Source organism: Chiloscyllium punctatum, chromosome 15 (genome assembly GCF_047496795.1).
Source record: "Chiloscyllium punctatum isolate Juve2018m chromosome 15, sChiPun1.3, whole genome shotgun sequence".
In the NCBI taxonomy this organism is placed as follows: domain Eukaryota; kingdom Metazoa; phylum Chordata; class Chondrichthyes; order Orectolobiformes; family Hemiscylliidae; genus Chiloscyllium; species Chiloscyllium punctatum.
Window position 1 is genome coordinate 40,166,040 of NC_092753.1, and position 17,327 is coordinate 40,183,366.

A 17,327-nucleotide genomic window follows, 5' to 3' on the forward strand; every position below is an offset into this window, starting at 1 on the left:
CGTGGACATCACTGGCAAGGCCTGCATTTATTGCCCAGAGATCAGTTAGGAGTCAACCATATAGCTGTGAGTCTGGAGTCAAATGAACGCCAGGTGAAGACAGCAGTTTCCCACACAATGATTTTAATTCAAGGTCTTTTAAAAATTGAGTTCAAATTCCAATATCTGCTATGGCCAAATTCAAACCTGGGTCTCTGTTTTAAATAGTCCAGTGATAATGCCACTAGGCCATTGCCTTGCATGTATAAAGAGTGTGGTTTCAAGACCAGGTCAGAAACAGGGAATTCCAGGGGAAGTAAATCATCTGTTGACTCTCCAAAGCCTGTCCACCACCTACAAGGCACAAGTCAAGAGTGTAATAGAATATTCTCCATTTTCTTGAATTAGTGCATCTACAACAATTCTCAAAATCTCACTAGCATCTAGAACTGAGCAACTGCTTGGTAATCCCGTCATCCACAACTTAAATATTCACTCTCCCTCTATTACTGATGCATTGTGGCAACAATGTGTACAACACAGTATAGAAGATGAATTTTCGTACTGTCCAGACCTAGGGCGAGGTTCCCAGAGTTTTTGCGGTTCCAGACAGGATATCCCAGTGTCAAGTCCGTAGATGTAAAAAGAAGAACTGACTTCCCTTATTTATTTATCTACCCTCTTGGTACATTTAAAAAGGATCCCTTCTCTTGTGGTTATGTTTTTTCCAGACCCAAATGAACTTACATTTTAAAAGGAGTTTTTCTTGAGTTAACAAAAAAGTGATGTTATCAGTTCCTAAACACAACAGGAAATAAGTTAACACAGAGAATATAAAGGATAGGTGAGTCCACAAACAAAGATAAAAGTTTAAAGGATGCATAAGTTATTCTCCATGGATCGTTCACGAAGAATAGTAAGTGGGGCACTGACAGGTGAACAGTTGATTGCAGGATTCTTGCCTTGTAGGTGAGCTGAAATCATTTTTTCCTCTTTCTTGTTGATGGTATACCGAGAGTGAGAGTGCCCTTCTGTTGTCCTGTTTTCTTTCAACTGGTGAAATGGCTTCTAGCACTCGGAGGGTGGGAGTCCTTTTCCTGAAATAGGTAACTTGTGGGTGGCTCTTTGATGATGACCTACACAACTCACTAGAGCTCAAACACAAGCTAATACATACAGGTACATCAGCTCACTTACTAAATCTGTCCTCATGAAGCTTCACTGACACCTCATCAGGTATGACATACAAAAGGTGTAGTTTTCCACACAGCCACTGAATTTACTAGTGTAGGCATTTGTCTGGCAATAGCAATTCCTTTATTTAAAAACACAATTTGGAATTAAAAGCTTTATATGTATTGAGGTGATCCAAGTTTATAGTCCATGGTAAAGCTCACTGCAGCAACTCACCAAGGCTCCCTTACAGCACCTTCCAAGCCTGGGGTCTCTACCACCTAGAAGGACAATCTGGAAGCAGATGCATGGCAGCACCATTAGCCTCCAATAGTTGCCCTCCAATCCTGGCTTGGAATGAAAATAAAACAAAGAATTGTTGATGCTGGAGATCTGAAACAAACAAAGAAACAGAAACTGCTGGAGAAACTCAGCAAGTTGGCAGCATCTGTAGAGAGAAAACAGCATCAATGTAAGGAACACTGGACTCAAACAGTAATGCTGTTTTCTCTTCACAGATGCTACCAGACTAGCTCAGTTTCTCCAATAATTTCTGTTTTTGTTTGCTTCTGATCTTGAACTATGTTATTGTTCCTTCACAGGTGCTGGGTCAAAATGTTAGAAATTCCTTCAAATCTGTACTATAGTTGCAGCTGAACCACACTGACTGCAGGAGTTTATTAAAGTGGCTTTAAAGCAACTTTTCAAAGGTATTTATGGATAGACAGTAAATGCTGACTTTCAAAGTAATTCTCATATCCCACATGTAAATTAAAAATGCAGCTTTCCTCCTCCTACTTGGAGGGAAACATTTGTCTTACACCCAATTCAGAATGTACTTGGGAAGACAAATTGCTCTGTGTTGGCTTGAGACTGGAGCCAAATTCCATTTGGGCCTCATTTGAAACAGAAAGCTGCTTGACTCAAATAACTCTGGTCAGGATTTGATAGAACTGGAACAGATGCCTGCTGGCTTTGCATAAATCGTGAAGAAGTTCATGAAGGGTACCAGCTCCCACGGCAACAACAATGGAGCTAGGCAGGAAATGCCTGCTCCTTCCAGCATCACCAACATGCAAATTAGCAAAGATTGTTTGTTGTGACTTTTAAAGGAACCACGCACGGTCCCTCTTGAAAAAGTTAGTTACAGACCAGATGCAAGTAAATAGGAGATTCCACACATTCGTACCTGTATTTCACACTGAATATCTCTGATTATGTAAGACTTGAATTTGCACAGTAGAGGAGCCTTATGTTTGCTTCAGAAAGACAGATCACTCACCCATTGCTGAGGTGCCTCTACAGCTAATTTTCAACTTAGTCACCTATTTATCAGGTGTAAAATGGATAACCATGACTTGTATTTCTTCTGCTTTTTCAGAATTATATGTATGAGAGATAAAGAGGAGAACAAAAACACTCCATACTATGGCAGGATTTAGCTACCTCACTGGTATATTACTCTTTATTTCATTTGATGCAAGAAATACCACACCTTTTAAGTTCTCACAAGGAATTAAATAGAAAAGCTAATTTGATTCTTATGATCTGAAAAAGAATCTTCATGGGATTTGGGCAAAACTGGCTGGTATTTATTGCCAATCCTGAATTGTCCTGGAAAAGGTGGTGGCGAGCCACCTTGTTGAAACACTGCAGTCTACATAGTGCTAACGGGAGTTCTACAATTATGACCTAGCACCAGAGAATGAACAATAATACAATTCTACTTTAGTACGGTGTGGGGCTTGGAGGCAAAATAGCAGGTGATGGTGGTTCTCTTGCACCTTTTACCCTTGTTCTTCTGGATGATTGAGTTCAGGGGCAGAAGGTTCTGTTGAATTATTGCTGGTGAATTGTAGCAATGCATCTTTTTTAAAAATGTATTTGTTCACGGGATATAGGCATCAATGGCTATTATCCAACCCCCAACCACTGAACTGCCTTTGAAAATGTGGTGAGAAGATCCCTTACTGAACTGGTGGGCCAGGCTGTGAATGTTTAATGTGGTGGATCAGGTGCCAATCAAATGAACTGCTGTACCCTGGATCACACAGAGCTCCTTGACTGTATTTGTAACTGCAGTAATACAGAAGTTGAGAATGTACCATCAAACTCATAACTTGCACTTTGCAAATGGTGGACAAGCTTTGGAGAGTGAAGAGGCATGTTATTCAGCTCAAACTTCCTAGTCTCTGACATCGTGTTGCCGCTGCAGCATTCACATGACTGTTCTCATTCCGTTTCTAGTTAATGGTGTTCCCAAGATGTTGAAATTGGAGATTTCAGTGATGGTAATGTAAATGTATGTCAACAAGAGACGATTCTGTTCTCTTGGAAATGGTCATCACCTGGCATTTTGTGAGTTACTTGTCACTTAGCCATAGACTGCACGGTGTCCAATTCTTGTTTTATATGGACATAGATGGCTTCATTATTTGAATTATTGTCAATGGTACTGAATATTGTACAATCAGTGAACATCTCCACTTTTGACCTTATGGTGGAGGCAAGGTCATTGATGAAGCAGCTGAAGATGGTCGGGCCAGGAATACTTTCCTGAGGAACTCCCGCACTGATGTCCTGTGGCTGAAATGACTGACCTAGAATAACCACGTATCCCTTACTGAGATATTTGTATCATTGATAGTCACAGGTGAGGTGCCAGAAGACTCGAGGTTGGCTAACGTGGTGCCATTGTTTAAGAAAGATGGTAAGGACAAGCCAGGGAACTATACACCAGTGAGCCTGACCTCAGTGGTGGGCAAGTTGTTGGAGGGAATCCTGAGGGACTGGCTGTACATGTATTTGGAAAGGCAAGGACCAATTAGGAATAGTCAACATGGCTTTGTGCGTGGGAAATCATGTTTCACAAACTTGATTGAGTTTTTTGAAGAGGTAACAAAGAGGATTGATGAGGACAGAGCAATAGATGTGATCTATATGGACTTCAGTAAGGCATTTGACAAGGTTTCCCATGGGAGATGGGTGAGCAAGGTTAGATCTCATGGAATACAGGGAGAATTTGCCATTTGGATGCAAAACTGGCTCAAAGGTAGAAGACAGAGGGTGGTGGTGGAGGGTTGTTTTTCAGACTGGAGGCCTGTGACCAGTGGAGTGCCACAAGGATCGGTGCTGGGTCCACTACTTTTCATCATTTATATAAATGATTTGGATGGGAGCATAAGAGGTATAGTTAGTAAGTTTGCAAATGACATCAAAATTGGAGTCGTAGTGGACAGTGAAAAAGGTCACCTCAGATAACAACGGGATCTTGGTCAGGTGGGCCAATGGGCTGAGAAGTGGCAGATGGAGTTTAATTTAGATAAATGTGAGGTGCAGCATTTTGGGAAAGCAAATCTTAGCAGGACTTAGCAGACTCACGGTGGCACAGTGGTTAGCACTGCTGCCTCACAGCGCCAGAAACCCGGGTTCCATTCCCGCCTCAGGTGACTGACTGTGTGGAGTTTGCACATTCTCCCCGTGTCTGCGTGGGTTTCCTCTGGGTGCTCCGGTTTCCTCCCACAGTCCAAAGATGTGCAGGTCAGGTGAATTGGCCATGTTAAATTGCCCATAGTGTTAGGTAAGGGGTAAATGTAGGGATATGGGTGGGTTGCACTTCTGCAGGGTGGTGTGGACTTGTTGGGCCGAAGGGCCTGTTTCCACACTGTAAGTAATCTAATCTAAAAAAACTTATACACTTAATGGTAAGGTCCTAGGGAGTGTTGCTGAACAAAGATACCTTGGAGTGCAGGTGCATAGCTCCTTGAAAGTGGAGTCATAGGTAGATCAGATAATGATGAAGGTGTTTTTGTATGCTTTCCTTTATTGGTCAGAGCATTGAGTACAGGAGTTGGGAGGCCATGTTGTGGCTGTACAGGGCACTGGTTAGGCCACTGTTGGAATATTGCGTGCAATTCTGGTTTCCTTCTTACTGGAAAGATGTTGTGAAACTTGAAAGGGTTCAGAAAAGATTTACAAGGATGTTGCCAAGGTTGGAGGATTTGAGCTATAGGGAGAGGTTGAACAGGCTGGGGGCTGTTTTCCCTGGAGTGTCGGAGGCAGAGGGGTGACCTTATAGAGGTTTATAAAATCATGAGGGGCATGGATAGGATAAATAGGCAAAGTCTTTTCCCTGGAGAGGGGGAGTCCAGACCTAGAGCGCATAGGTTTAGGGTGAGAGGGGAAAGATATTAAAGAGACCTAAGAAGCAACTTTTTCACTCAGAGGGTGGCAGGTGTATGGAATGAGCTGCCAGAGGAAGTGGTGGAGGCATAAGAAGTATAGTTATTAAGTTTGCAAATGACACCAAAATTGGAGTCGTAGTGGACAGTGAAAAAGGTCACCTCAGATAACAACGGGATCTTGGTCAGGTGGGCCAATGGGTTGAGAAGTGGCAGATGGAGTTTAATTTAGATAAATGTGAGGTGCAACATTTAAGAGGCATTTGGATGGGTATATGATTAGAAAGAGTTTGGAGGGATATGGGCTAGGTGCTGGCAGGTGGGAATAGAATGGGTTGGGATATCTGGTCGGCATGGCCAAGTTGGACCGAAGGGTCTGTTTCTGTGCTGTACATCTCTATGATTGTATGACTCGATAACCAATATTCACTCAAAGCTGCATGAGCACTTGGCTACTCGGAGGTTCTGTGGACACTGGTCTTCATGTCACTACATGATTTCCATTTCGAGTAGCTGCTGCCATCCAGAGAACTCAGAAGCCGATATAGCAGGAAGAAAAATTAGAGGGAACATTGCTAATGACCACAAGCTTCTTTGTTGCTGTTCCATTTGATTCCGATCAATGAGAAGTTTTACCCTTAATTCTTATTTACCTAAATTTTGCAAGGGCTCCTCAATCAAATGCTGGCTGTCGAGAGTAGTCACTTTCACCTTCAATCCTGTTCAAACCTAGGACTCACAGTCTAAGAATAAGTGATAAGTCATTCAGGATTGGAATGAGGAAGGATTTCTTCACTCAGTGTTGCCAACCCGTGGAATTCTCTCCTATAGGAAGCCGTTGGGGCCAGTTTATTAGATATATTCAAGGGGGAGCTGGATGTGGCCTTTGCAACGAAAGGGATCAAAGGTTTTAGGAAGAGGGTACGAATGGGATATTGTGACTGCATGATCAGCGATGGTCATATCGAATGGTGGTGCAGGCTCAAAGGGCTAAATGTCCTACTCCTGCACCTAATTTCAATGTTCAGCTCTTTTGTCCATGTTTGGACCAAAGTTCTCAAGAGCTCATAAGCTGAGTGGTCCTAGTAGAACACAAAACTGAACAATAATGATCAGATGATGGTTGTACAAGTACCATTTGATAGCAGCATTCATGATATTTTCCATTATTTTGGTTACAGTCATGAGGAAATTGATCAGGAGCAATTCGCTCATCTGAATTTGTCCTTTTTTTTATGCACAGTACATCATGGGCAATTTTTCACAGTCTTAGGTAGATTTAAATACAGAATGGATAAAATGAGAATGATAAACATGAGGAACATAATCACAGCTTTTGTTTCCCCCCCAACAAATACTGAGAACAGCTAACAATTACTTTTTCAAAGCCATTAAAAACATGCTCAAAGCCACATTTGGAGGTGTGACCTTAAGAATAAATTAAGTTGATGGTACCAAGTCATTACAAAATATCAAGGACTTTTATTTATGCAAAATCCCATTTTGCTGAGCTTAATCAACAATTGTTGTGGATTCTTGCTGATAAATTACATACATCATTGAACACTTCTATACTAATTTATAATGCAGATTTTCCCCACATAATACAACTACTGCTGTAATGTTATCCTTTGCTGAGATTTTTTTTAATGGAGCAGTTTATACAAAAGTAAGACAATTATGCAACTAAAATTAAAAAATGAAGCTTCCTGGAGTTTTAAAGTGAAATTGAATAAAATGGAGCCATACCACAGGGAGCTTTAATCCTTAATAATACTAAACCAGGGGTTAGAAAATATTGAGCTATTTAATCATGCTCAAGGGCTCAAATGTGCTTTTTTTGCAGATAAAATGCATTTTCACACACAGTAAGTGCAAATTGAACAGTGCCTACATTTTCAAGCTCCCCATATTTGTCATTAGTGTGCTAACATTCAGAATATGCCAAGTGATGTGCAACATATAAATAATTCGGGACATATCAGTTTCTTTTGCATTATACCACTCTTTGATGAACCTGGTTAACTCCAGATGTGTGTCGCCAGTCCCAGGTTATAGAGTCACAACAATACTCAAGGTGACCATTTGGCCCATCATATCTGAAGAATAATAATCTAATTTGTCCCATTTTCCTGATTTTATCCCTGTTGACCAGGAGGTTTCTCTCCCTTACGTGTCTACCCAATCTTCTTAATTTGTTTTCTTTCAAAAATGTTTACTTTCAAAAGTGAAAAATGTATACTTGTCCACTCCAAATAAGGTTTTTTTGGTATTACAATAGACTGAGCTTAATAACATCTGGATGGCATGATCTCATAAATCTCAATTATTAAAATATGTATCCTTTACAACTTTGCAAAAATGTAAAAATCATGATGTTACCTTTAATGTTAGTCACACTTCAGGGTCAGATCTGGAAAAGGAAAAGTTTGCTACACTTGGATTTACCATCAAAGTCCCAGAGGGGATAAGCAACACACAAAAAAAACCCTTCAAATCCCCTTGCATGAAAGTTACTTTTTGAATTGCAAAGCAAACCATTTGTGTACAGAAATTCATAAATTAGTTAATTACTAATTTTACTTTGCCCCTGAAGTTTTATATAGATACATGTTGACAGAAACTTCAACTGCAATGAAAGGACAAAGTCCAGTCAAATGCACTGCACAAGAAAATGAACATTTTCTATTGAGATAAATCATGCACATATATCTACAGTCACATGTTATGAAGTTGTAGGCATGTACTATGCCTTTAAGAAAGAGTAAAAGCTGGCAAGGACCTAGCAAGCACAGAGTGTGCTGAAAAATTTACACATGTACCATTTGGCTGTGAAACAAATAGTTGAGCTGTGTTCCACAACAATTCAAATTTAGCTAATCAGTTTACATTATGCCCCAAGATATTAAAACCCAATCGAATTTGAAGTTTACTGTTTTGATGACATCAAACCAATGAGGCAATCCAATGTTTTGGGGTATAAAATCAAGCATTTTGAACAGTTAGCCAGAGAGGCAAAGAGCACCAATACAGAGTACCCACAGACTCGCACTCTGAAAGGTACCTTTTCCATGAAAGACTTGTGCAGAAGAAGGCCAAAGAAAAGAAGACCCAGGAAGATACAAAAGGAAGAGCGACACCTGGCTTGTTTTGAAATGTGACTTTTTTTTTGTAAACCTTAATCAGAGGTTTTGTTGGATCCGTGTATTTTATTGTAGAGTAGGAGGTAGATAAATTGATCAGACAAAGGAGCCTTACAGTTTGATAGTTGTTGTTTAATGTTCTCTTTTCTTGGAATTAAATAATAAATTGGTATTTTTTTAAAAATAATGGGATTTGGGTAGTTCTTTGTCACTTATACTTTAACAGATTATGAGGTGAGGTGAGCTTTTCTGTGTGTTTGGTTTAAATTAATGGTAGGGTTTACCCTGAGTAGCAATGGCAATCAGCATTTCCCTTGTACCCTATTTTAATGCTATCTCATTTACTGCAATAGAAGATCTTTGTCTCCCTGGCTTGGGTGAAGGTGTGATTTAAAGAAGAAATTAATTTCTCATTGATAAGGTTATTTTGAGGCGTGCCGTACAAGAAAATGTCTATCCCAGCCTGACCCTGAGTAGTCACGGCGTTAGAATTGGTTCTTCAGAAACTTGGTGTTGGAGTGTGCTATTTCAAATGATTGGGTCTTCTTCTGACATCTGTGGCACTATAGAAAGGTCATGAATCTGCCAATGTCCATGTAGTCATGCATGCAGTCTTTGCATTCCTATTGCCATAAATAAGTAACTGATGATGATGATGATGATAACAGGGCTTGAAACTGGATTGAACATGTACGTTGTGGTTGGTTAATAGTGAATTTTGGAAAGATTGCCTCAAATGAGCAGTAGTCCTCCAGTTCAATCTATAAAGTGCCCCAGTGATAGTTTCTAGTCTGAGTGTAGATGCCTACACAGAGTCCTACACTTCAGCTGCAAAATGCACTTGGACAATCTTCCACAATGGGTGTGAAGGAAACTTGCTCTATACTTGCGACCCCAAAATAACAGTTACCTCTCAAGACAATTTAAAAACCGACTTGCTGGAGAATCTACAAATCACCTTACAAACTCAGGTATAATACTGTCTAGAAGACCATCACTTCCAATTACAACCCCTCAGCTACTGTAGCATGTTATAAACATATGCAGCAAGTTCTGGTTGAGCCACAGTTTAGGACAAGTAGCAAATAACATTCACATCACACAGGTGCCAGGCAATGACCATCTCCAGAAAGAATGTGACCATCTTCAGATAGAGAGAATGTAACCATCTCTATTTGACTCTCAATGGTAATACCATCATTGAGTCTCCTCTCTGTACCATCCTGAGAGCTACACTTGACCAGAAAATTAAGTCAACCTCCCATAAAAATACCATAGCTGCAAGAGTAAGTAAGAGGCTTGGAATTCTGTTGCAAGTGTTTCATATCTCAACTCTTCGAAACCTTCTCACCATTGTCAAGGTACAAGTCAGGAGTGTGATGGATAAGTCCCAACTTACTTGGATGATGACAACTCTGACAATGTTCAAATAGCTTTACAACATCTAGAGCCTGCTTAACTGGTACTACATCCATCACTTCCATGGTTATGGCCTCCATCACCAGAATACAACAGCAGCAGTGAGTGAATGTAAAATTCCCATCGTCCTACTGTACCAAAGGGCAGCTCTCTCATTAGAGAGAGATAACTGGTGGTTGGTTAACCTGATGGTCACCATATGTGTCAAGTAAAAGATGCACTGCAGTAAATCGTCACGTGTTCTTCAATAGTCCTTTACAGATTTCCAATCTCTAATATCTAGAAGGGCAATGATGGCAGACACATGAAAACACATCCATCTGCCTCCAAGTCACACACCATTCTGAGTTGTAATATGCTACTGTTCCTCCTAACAGCACTATGAGACTAAGTACACAACTTGGTTTCCCACAGTTTAACTGAATCATCATCACCTTTTCAAGGGCAATTAATGTAATAAATGTTGGCTTTGCCAGATGTCTGCATCAGTAAATTAAAGAAAAACCTTTCTGACTATGCTTTTATTAATACTCCCTGTCATTCTCCTTTATTCCTAAAATTACAGTGATAGACCTGGCAGGAGGAAAAAACATTTGGGCTGAATTTGCTGTGAATGGTCAGTCCTTTGGCTGGACTGAAAGTGGGAGGTTATCAATGGGGCTGCGGGGCAAGAGTTCTGCTGATTGCAGTCAAGTAAGAGGTCAGGGGCACCAACACAGAATGGCAGCCCATCTGAAGAGCTACTGGCTCAGTCAGAGACCTGACAGTTCAGCTGCCAAGGAGAGGGTATCAATGGATCTCTTTGGACAACCCCAAAGAGAGATGCAGGGTTAGTCTTGGTGATCATTTGACATGGAGTCAATGAGCTCTAACATTTCCTTGTCACAACCTTGACTATTAATGCTATGGGACCATTCTATAGACTTTTGAAATGATCGTAAAATAGGCATCATTCGGTAGTGCACGTGGTGCAACTCTGTCTGAATGTCACCCCAGCTGGGATAGGAGACGGTCCTTAATTGTCCATTTCATTAGCTTAATTTCCCTCCTGGTAGGTGATCGAGTCACCACATTCCTATCTGTGAGCAATATGGTTCTCTTTCTGTTTCTATCCCCTGCCAGCCCGACTACTTCCCAAACCCATCCCCATTTGGCCCAGCTTGGCTTTTACTGGCAATTACATCTTGTTAGCCTCACAGCAGTGTTGTGTTTAAGAAATGAAATAATACAACCTGTTGGCTTTAGTTGGATGACACTACTTGGCAACATAGAACATAACAGCGCAGTACAGGCCCTTCAGCCCTCAATGTTGCGCTGACCTGCAGAACCAATCTGATTCCGATCCATCCTCTACTATAATCGAAGGTTAAATGAAGAATTGTGAAATCACAAAATCACAAACTTCCATTCACAATGATACTTTTTTTTATAAATGGTCCATCCATTTCTCAATAAATTATCAGGAGTATGAACACAGCAAGGTAAAATTAGGCTTCCTCTGGCCTGCAACTCCCCCATCTCTTTCTTATAATTACTTACCATGCTCTCTTCCAGTGACTTAAAGCTAATCAAAGCTCTGCCCCACCCACCAGTTAGATGCTACATCCTTCCTGTTTTAAACAGGAAGCTTATTTGGCAACATACATAGGATAACTGGGAATTAAAATCAACTTGCCTACCACTGCCCAGGCCAATTCCATTCCTGGTGAAAATCTGTATTGCTGCCAAATTTAAACAGTGTGATAGATAGGTAGTTAAAGATGTTGAAATGGAATGGGCACATCTAAATAGGACCACTATTTGTGGAAGATAAACACAAACGTCTTTTAGGGAAGGAAATTGCCATCCTTACCTGGTCTGGCTGGATTTCGTGAAGAGCATTAAGCTGGATAAGTCTCCAGTGCAAGATGGGATCTGATGGGATACCCCAGATTATTGAGAGAAGCAAGAGAGGAGATGGCCAGGGCCTTCACCAAGTTTTTTGTATCTTCTGTAGCCACTGGAAAGTTCCCCAAGGACTGGTGAGTAGCTAATGCTGTTCCTCTGTTCAAGAAGGGAAATAATCCAGGAAATTATAGGCCGGTAGTCTCACATCAGTGGTAGGGAAGCCAGTGGAGAGGATGTTTAGAGATAGGATTTACTTGCATCTGGAAAAGTATGGCCTAATTAGGGACAATCGGCATGGCTTTATGCAGGGCAGGTCATGTCATACTAAGTTGATTGAATTTTTCGAGGAGGTGACAAAGGTGACCGATGAGGGTAGAGTAGTGGAAGTTGTCTACATGGATTTTAGTAAGGTTTTCGACAAGGTCCCTCATGGTACCATCCAGAAGATTAAGATGAATGGGATCCACTGTGACTTGGCCGCATGGCTTGCCCATAGAAGGCAGAGGGTAGTGATAGAAGGGTATTTCTCAGGCTGGAGGGCCATGACTGGTGGTGATCTGCAGGGATTCATATTGAGACCCCCACTTTTTGTGATTTGGATGGGTTAGTAAACTTGCAGATGATATAACATCAGTGGAGTTGTCGATAGTGTAGAAGGTTGTCAGGGATACAGCTGGATATAGATTCATTGCAGATACAGGATGGAGGAATGGCAGATGGAGTTTAATCCAGACAAGTGTGAGATTTTGCATTTTAGGAGATCAAATGTTAAGGAAAAATATACAGTTAATGACAGGACCCTGAATAAGTGAAATACAGAATAGAGCAGACTGTAGAGCTTGTTCTATCATTCAAGAGATGAACTGCATCTTAACTCTATCCATCCAACTTATGGGCGGCACGGTGGCACAGTGGTTAGCACTGCTGCCTCTCAGCGCCTGAGACCCGGGTTCTATTCCCGCCTCAGGCGACTGACTGTGTGGAGTTTGCACGTTCTCCCCGTGTCTGCGTGGGTTTCCTCCGGGTGCTCCGGTTTCCTCCCACAGTCCAAAAGATGTGCAGGCCAGGTGAATTGGCCATGCTAAATTGCCCATAGTGTTAGGTAAGGGGTAAATGTAGATGTAGGGGTATGGGTGGGTTACGCTTCGGCGGGGCGGTGTGGACTTGTTGGGCCGAAGGGCCTGTTTCCACACTGTAAGTAATCTAATCTAATCTAATCTTAATAGCATTTACAGAGGGATCTTGCGTTCCTAGTCCATAGTTCCCAGAAAGTTCCCATGAGTAAATAGCATGGTAAAGAAGGCATATGGCACATTTGCCTTTACTGGTTGGGACAGTGAGCTCAAGAGTCAGGAAGTGATATTGCAGCTTTATAAAACTTCGGTTAGACCACACTTATTGGGTTCAATTTGGTCGCCACATTATACGAAGGATGTGGAGGCTGTGGAAGAATGCAGAAGAGGTTTACCAGGATGCTGCCTAGATTACAGGGTATGAGCTCTAAGGAAAAGCTCAAAAAACTTGGATTAGTTTCGCTGGATTGGAGGAGGCTGAGGGGAGATCTGATAGAAATCTATATGAGAGGCATTGGTAGGGTTAACGGTCAGAATCTTTTCCCAAGAATTGAAATGTCTAATACTAGGGGACATGCATTTATGGTGAGGGGGGAGACTTTAAAGGAGATGTGAGGGCCAAGACTTTTTTTTACATGGAGGAGGAGGAGTCTGGAACACGCTGCTAGGGCAGATACATGAGGGGTATTTAATGGACTTGTAGATGAGCACATGAATATGCAATGAGTGGAGGGGTATGAACCAATGGTAGACAAAAGGGAGTAATATAATTCAGCATTATGTTCAGCATAATATCATGGGCTAAAGAGCCAGTTCCGTGCTCTACTGTTCTGTGTTCTATTTAACTCTGAACTGCCACCTGTCCAGTTAGGGACGGGTAATACACACTGGTCTCGTCAGTGACACCCACATTCTGTGAATGAATGTTTTAAAAAGGCTTATTTCCACATTGTTACTTCTATGTAATATATGCAATACATTAAGGTTGTTGGCTTGGTAACAACATATCTACAAAACACTCAAGGCATATTCTCTTATTAAAATTGCAAATGTTATGTTTATCCCTCGAAAGTTCAATAGCTTTACTAATTCATTCCCTACATTAGCCTTAAATTTTAATGACTTTTTTGTTTTCAAAAGTGAATTATCATTTTTAAAGCACTCAAATGTTTTCTTTGGCTTGTTTTTTGTTTCTACTGACTGTATAAGTTGAAGGAAACTCTGAACTCCCTCAGAGTTCATATTGTCTCATTCAAGCAACTTTTAGGGAAATTTGTCTCAATGTATGATAATACAGCAGAGCTTGGTTAGCATGAACACAACTAATAACAGTCTCTGAAGTCATCACTCTTTCCAAGAAATTGACCATGGAATACTGCATGCAGTTCTGGTTGCCCTGTTATAGGAAGGATATTATTAAGCTAGAGAAGCTTCAGAAAAGATTTACCAAGCAAGTGCCAGGAATGGAGGGGTCGAGTTATAAAAATAAGTTGGATAGATTGGGATTTTTTTCATTGAAGCATAGGAGCTTGACGGGTGATCTTATCAGAATTTACAAAATTGTGAGGTGTATAACAATGGTCTTTTCCCTAGGTGGGGGCGCTCATAACAAGGGGATATATTTTTTAAGGAAAGAGGAGAAAGATCTAAAACCAATATAAGAGGAAGCTTTTTTTTTCTAACACAGAGAGTGGTTCATGTGTGGAATGAACTGCCAGAGGAAGTGGTGGATGCAGGTACAATTACAACATTTAAAAAGACATTTAGTTAGGTACATGAATAGGAACGATTTGGAGGGATATGGCCAAATACAGGCAAATAGGACTCTTTTAATTTGGGAACATGGTCAGCATGGACTCGTTACACCAAAGGGTCTGTTTCCATGCTGTTTGACTCTGTAGCTTCAATGCAGCAGTCGGGTTGATCCTGGGACATAGCAAAAAAAGCATTAAAACATCCTTATTCCTAAAGTTGTAAACACAAACTCAACTAAAGGCAAAATATTTTGTTCCATTATTAGTCACCTAAGCAATCGAATTTGCTTACTGACAACAATTGAATAAAAGTAGAATGCAGGGTCTGAAACTATCACAATTTTGAAAAGTGAACAGTTAAAAATATTTTTAAACATTTCAGTTTATTGATTAATATTTTCCATAGTTTTGTTTTGTAGCTCATGACGTGGGAGAAAGAAGCTTATTGCTTCTACAGTCAATAGGTAAATGATGGCAGTTCATTAGACAGACTGCACAATTGATTATTATACTCTGCGAGCCCCATTTAAGAATAGATAATGCACTTAGTCGCTGGTTTTCTAAAAAAGCCACTTTCTAATATAATTCATTCAAAATGCTACTTTGAGGAGAGAGAGAACTCATCACATTTAAAAACAAAATCTACCATGTATGCACTCATAAAATGACCCTAGATAGCTGTATCTCACCTGCAAAGCACTTGTGCAACCATGAATAAATGTTGATAAATTTCATCATTTTAAATAAGGGGATGGAATTCCTGTTCAGTTTTACAATTCCCCCAGTGTTACAGTTTTGATGCAAAATATCATGCGACTTCAAGTACAAACTGCATTCAGGCAAAATTGCATTTTTTTTGTCCTAGTTTTAAAATCATCACATTGGAAGCAGCCCTTATTCACAAAACTGACCACACCTGCATGGTGAATTAACAACCATTAGGATTCTGCTCATATGCAGACCTTCCAGCAAGTTTCAAAAATTAAGTTGACCTTTTACGCAGGACATTGTGCACAGAAACAGGGCATATCACCCAACCAACTTATTTTTCATGCTCTACTAAATCCACTTTCCATTTTTTCTCATTTAAATATTCTACTGTGACAGTCTATTTTCTCGTCCTTTTTTATATTTGTCCAGATTCCCCTTAAGTGCATCTATGCTATTCATATGAACATAATAATGAGCAGCAGCAGTAGTCTTCTGCTATTCCATAAGATTGTGACTGGTCAGTTTGTGTTTTGAATTCCACACTCCCATAAAAATATTCAATGTCCTCATCTCCACTACCTTCTGAACAGCGAGTTCAAAAGTCTTTGACGAGACAACATTTTTCATCATTTGGGTCATAAAATTACATCCACCAAATTTTAAACTGACCCTTATATTTTTGGACTGAACCAAAAAAGGAAATATCCTTTCCAAATCCACCTTGTCATCACCATCCAGGATCTTACACATTTCATGCCTCACTCTACCAAATTCCAGTGGAACCAAGCCTAAACTGTCTAAACGTTACTCATAAAACAACCGCTCATTCCAGTGTACCATTAGTCAAACCTCCTCCAAACTATCTTCAACACGTTTACATGTTTTTTTTTTGAATGAGAGGATCAATAGAACTCACCGTATTTGAGAAATGGTCTCACCAATGCCTCATATAATTGAAGCATTGCATTCTTGCTTTTGTGTTCAATCCCTGTTATAATAAAGGATACCATTCCATTAGCCTGAATTGCTCACCTTACCTGCATAATAACTCTTTGCAACTCATTAACTAGAAAAAGTTAGATCCCTCTGCATCTCAGAATTGTAAATTATTAACTTATGTTAATAACCTGCTTGTTCATTCTGCCTGGAAAAGTGAACAACTTTACATTTACCACATTACACACCACTTGCAAGATTCCTGCCCACTCACGCACCTTATCCATACTCACCAATATCCTTGTTATGTCGTCTTCACAACATACTTTCCTCCCTTTATTTGTGTCAAATGCAAATTCAGTGACCCCATCTTTGCTCCCTTCAGCTAAATCAGTGATATACTTTGTAAAAGTTGAGACCTTAGCTCAGCTCAGACCTTTGAGGGACTTCACTCCTCATATTCTGCCAAACTGAAAAAAAAATATGCAGACCCATTTTCTGCCAGCGACTTAATCTGTTATCTATGTCAACATGTCACCTTCTACACCATGAGCTCCTACTTTGTGCAATAACCTTTGTAGCACTTCGTCAAATATCTTCTGGAAATTCGAATACAGGACATCTATAGGCTCCCCTTTATCCATACCACATGCTATTCCTTTATTGAAGTCTGATAAATTGATTAAACATGATTTCCCCTTCCCAAATCCATGCTGAATCTTTCTGACTACCTTGAGCTTTTTTCTGTAAGTCCCCAGCTATAACCTCTTTAAATGACCAATGTTAATACCTTCATCATAACAGATGTCAAGCTAACAAACCTATGTTTTCCTATCTTTCATCTCCCTCCCTCCCTTTTGAACGGAGGAGTTACATTTGCTACTTTTGAGTTTGTGGGAATCTTCTCAGAACTCAGTAAAATTTGGAAAAATAAGACAAACAATCTTTGACCCTAAGACAAAGTTCTTCAAGACCCAGGAACTTGTCAGTCTGCAGCTTGAACAGTTTGCTCAATACTGTTTCCATAGTGATTGGTGATTCACTACCTCAGAGCAACTTACCACCTTTCAC

At 40.3% G+C, this 17,327-nt stretch overlaps 1 protein-coding gene across 6 annotated transcripts in view; it reads right to left on the reverse strand.

Annotated features, from left to right (window-relative positions):
• The window catches only part of LOC140486208 (interleukin-1 receptor accessory protein-like 1), a 1,398,735-nt gene that overhangs the window by 730,677 nt on the left and 650,731 nt on the right, over positions 1–17,327 (reverse strand). Inside the window, exon 1 of one of the 6 annotated variants that reach the window (XM_072585031.1) lies at positions 16,237–16,298. The exons of the other annotated variants lie outside the window; for them this stretch is intronic. The gene's annotated coding sequence lies outside the window, so the exon portion shown is untranslated. Of the gene's footprint in view, positions 1–16,236; positions 16,299–17,327 lie in introns of those variants that run through there. 6 annotated transcript variants of the gene reach the window in all.